Here is a 4,423-nt window from a genome sequence, read left to right as displayed (position 1 = left end):
ACAGCTTAAAGTTATGCCATGATATAAGGTGCAAACACCAAAATAAATATATCTTCATTTTTTCTTCCCTAGTGTTCAGTGAGGAAATGATGAAGCATAACTGTTCAGAATATCTTCAGATGAAGTAGAGATGAGTGCATTATATTGGTGTGAAAACAGAGAAAATAGTAGCTCAATTTTCACACTTAAAACCACTCTATATTTAATATTCAATTGACCTAAATTATAACCATGTATTAACTTCAAGTTAAAGTATCATCAATAAGTATATGAAAAAATTAATAAGGTTAGGACATAAATAAGTTTTTTAAAAATTATACTGGATGAGAATGCAGTTTGGAGTTTATCAGCCTCCTCAGTGTCTCTTTGACATCTTTGTTCCTGAGGCTGTAGATCAGGCGATTCAGCATGGGGATCATGACTGTATAAAGTGCAGTCGCCACTTTAACCAGGAGCCAGGATTTTCTGGAGTGGGGCACGCAGTAGGGAAGGAGGATGATCCCATGGAAGATGCTGATGGCAGTCAGGTGAGAGGTACAGGTGGAGAAGGCTTTGCGGAGACCACCCTTGGAAGGCATCCTGATGACAATGACAACAATGAAGATGTAGGAGGCAAGGGTGATCAGGAGGCTACATGCCTCACTAAATATAGAAATGATGAAACACACCATCTGGCTGAAGGAGGAATCAGAACAGGAGACAGAGATGATGGCAGAGTACTCACAGCCAAAGTGGTTTAAGAGGCCTAATCCACAGTAGGATAGTTGCACAAGGGAATATGTAATTATCAAGGAGCAGAGGCCACCCCATGTGTAAGTTCCAGTCACTAAGAAGGCACAGAGCTTGTGAGACATAGCAACTGTGTAGAGTAAGGGGTTACACACGGCCACAAACCGGTCATAGGCCATCACTGCCAACATGAACATTTCTGTAATCACAAACAAACAAAGAAAAACTGTGTCATACATCCATTGAAGGAGATCGTTCTGTCTTCCACAACCAAGAGATCTAAGAGCTTGGACATAAATACACTGGAGTAGCAAATGTCCAGAAATGAAAGGTGGCTGAGGAAAAAGTACCTGGGTGTTTGAAGCTTATGATTGATCCTTATGATCACAATTATGCCCAAGTTCCCCACCAGAGTGACTGTGTAGATGCTGAGGAACAGCAGGAAGAGGGGTGCCTGGAGGTGTGGGAATTCTGAGAATCCCACCAGGATGAATGTGGACACAGTGCTCTGGTTTCTGACTTCATGATTCTCCTTTAAAGAAAAAATATGAGGAAAGAAAATAAAACAGAGCAGCAGAACTTGACATTTTGGCAGAGACATCAGTGATGTTCTGCATGGCCTGTGAGGGTGAAATCAGACAGTTCACAGTTATGAGTCTTTGCTTATGTTTGCATTTCTACGTGGGCAGTTACTGACTGCAGACTCAGAGCATGTAGCTGCGTTCTTTATGACTGCAGTTTTTTTTTTTTTAAATCTGGAAAGAAATTGGTAGTGATCAACATTATTATGTTTATGTAACTTGTCTATAAATGCATATGATGCATGGAAGTCTTCACATTGAAATATTTATGACAAACACAGGGACAGCACAAATATCAGACCATCATTCAGATGACCGTGTCATTCATATGATCATGTCATGAGAGTTTTTGGGAATAGCAAATACTTCTAGTACACAAATAAAAGGAATAGAATAACAATTTGGGGGACAGACTATATCTTGTCACTTATTCACATTTTTTTTATCAACATAATGAATTGGTACATATCCTATCCACATCCTATTTTCCTTTTCTTTTCTTTCTTTCCTTCTTTTTTTTTTTTTAATTTTGTCCTTGGTAATAAATCCATGCATGCTTTACAACTAAAGTCCATCTTCCGTTGTTTTATTGGGGGGGCAGGGTCTCACTAAGTTGCTGAGGACCTAATCTGACTACTCTCCTGAGGCTAGCCTAGAGTTCTCAATTATCCTTCCTCAGCCACTCAAGCAGCTAGTATTACAGATGTGCCCCACTCTCCCTATTTTCAAATAATTATGAAACATCTACTGAAGAGGACTTTCAGTCTCATGAACCCTTCCACTGATAAATAATGGGTTGCTGTTATATACCCAGCATATAGTCATTTATAAGGTTCACAATGCTGAATAATGAAACTGATTTCTGTGTAGGTATTTGGAAAACTTCTGAAAGGTTTCACAAGGATTGCTTTCTTCATTTATGCATTGTCTAGTGCATATTATATTAAACACAAAGAAACAGTCCATCATCAGCAGTTAAATAGAGTATGAAAAATGTAACTTTTCATTACAAATATCTAGAACTCTTTGGTCATGGGTCATTTTGGAGTCCTGACCAAGGAGGACTGAAAGGACATGTAAGACTGAATAATTAAAAAGTTCCTTCATTTGTCCTCCACAAAGAGTTAAAATATTTGAAGCTTCTCAGAACAATACCTGAGGAAATGATTTTGACTCTGAAATCCAGCAACTGTGATGTGGCATCTTAACACATATGAGAACTGGCAGAACTTTTGTGCTGATGTGTTCCTAGTGACAGGCTCCCATGAAACCTACCACTGTTAGTCCCTGCACAGAGCACCAGCTGTACCATTGCACTCTCCATTGCACAGGAGAGCCAGTGACCTTTGTGAACTGCTTTCAGCTTGTCAGACCTGTTTAAGAAAATGTCTTGTTTTTATATTCAGGAACTTAGCTTATTTTATTTAGCTAACACCACACTACTCAAAAATTTTGCAGTGCCATCTCCTGCTCATAAAGAGAAACCTGATGAAAGCTTCATCCCAGTAAAACTTCACAAGGTGGCTTAGATTAATAATTCCTTGGTGGTGGGTGGAGATTCTGCTCAGTGGCTAGTGCATACCAAGTGCCCTTTCCAGGAGTCTCTAAACCAAGATCTAAAAAAGTTGAGAATACAAGCTCTGTTCAGTCTCCATTAACAACATTCCTAACACCCATTTTGATAATAGAAATCCTGAACTTACATTTAAAAAGCTACTCTTCAAATCTTGCTCTGAAGTTTTTTTCATAACACTACTCATCATAGTCAATTCTATATTTAATCATGTGCCTTCACATGTTCTTTATTAGTATTGACTTTATAAATTTTGGTTACCATCACATAAATCTCTCATTCTGGGGATCACAGAAAAATAGGCTGATTCTCACAATATAGACTTTCAAATAATTCTGGACACTTTATGTACTGTTCCTCCTTTGCATGCAAGAAAAACTTTATATTTATTTAGTATTTATTTACTTTCTTATACAGGTTAAACTATATCTGAGTATCTAATCAATATTCTTATAACATTAACCTTCCTTGTCCAACATCAAGTACTAATAATAGACTCACTATCACATGAAAGTCTATCAAGGCCATGAAGGAAAAAACTCAGGAAGCTATTACATCCCTACTTGTAAAAAGGCACACTTTGTAGATATTTGAACTGAGTCAGGTTAGTTCACTACCATGTCAAATTTTGTCCATGAGTTACTGGTAAGCCACAAACCCTATTTTTATACCCTTAGGCTCTTGAAAACCTAACTCTAGGCATTTATATTCTGAATTATTTTGGTTTTTAAATTCACATTTCCTTTTGAATTCCAGTGCCCATGGCCTCTTCCCCCAGTGCTTAGATAACCCTCACTTTTGCTCCCTCACCACTGCTTGGTGCTTTTTGCTTTTGCTTATCCTTTCAAAAGCTCAGGTTGGGTCTCTTGTAAAATCAGGCAGAGTTAAAGAAAAATAAGGGAATATCAAACTGGCCTTTTTCTTCATTCCTACTGTTGCAAGCAGGCATTTCAACAGAACATACTTTGCTATGTAAGAAAAACTATCATCCAACTAACCTTTGAATTCAATCATTGACATTTTGAGTGCACTCTTTTTCAAAGTGCATAAGTAGAAACGATTGTATATGAACTTTGACACTATGTCCTCAATGCACAAATAAGCAATTCTGTTAATTCACACATATCTTAAATTTTATTCTATGAAAATGTTTATTTCTTCTAATTCACCAAATTGACTCCATTTCTCCACTTGTGCTTTCGTCCATACCTCATTTAATCACAATTTCCCTACATAGCTCATCCAAGAAAGATTTAATAGTTATCCAAATATTATTTTTCCATGCTATAGTTTCCTTGCACCCATAATTCACATTTATAAAACAGCATAGCTTTTTTTACATGTATATGCATGCATATGCTGTACATTATTTTCCTGAGTTCATTAACATAGCAATTAAAGACAAAATTTCAACTTCAGCAAAATGATCCCGGGAACAATGAATATATAGAGTTTAGCACCTTGAATATGTACCATTAGCTGAACTAAGTAGATGTTACTCTCACTCAGCCCCCATGGGTGTAAACAATTTCTGGATTTC

General features: G+C 37.2%; 1 pseudogene; it reads right to left on the bottom strand.

Moving 5' to 3' along the window:
* Positions 1-314: 314 nt before the first annotated feature.
* LOC124975461 (olfactory receptor 5D18-like) lies at positions 315-4,090 on the bottom strand (annotated as a pseudogene).
* Positions 4,091-4,423: the final 333 nt, after the last annotated feature.

Source organism: Sciurus carolinensis, unplaced genomic scaffold (genome assembly GCF_902686445.1).
Source record: "Sciurus carolinensis unplaced genomic scaffold, mSciCar1.2, whole genome shotgun sequence".
In the NCBI taxonomy this organism is placed as follows: Eukaryota; Metazoa; Chordata; class Mammalia; order Rodentia; family Sciuridae; genus Sciurus; species Sciurus carolinensis.
Note: the sequence above shows the minus strand (reverse complement) of the source record. Positions and strands in the feature narration are given on the sequence as shown.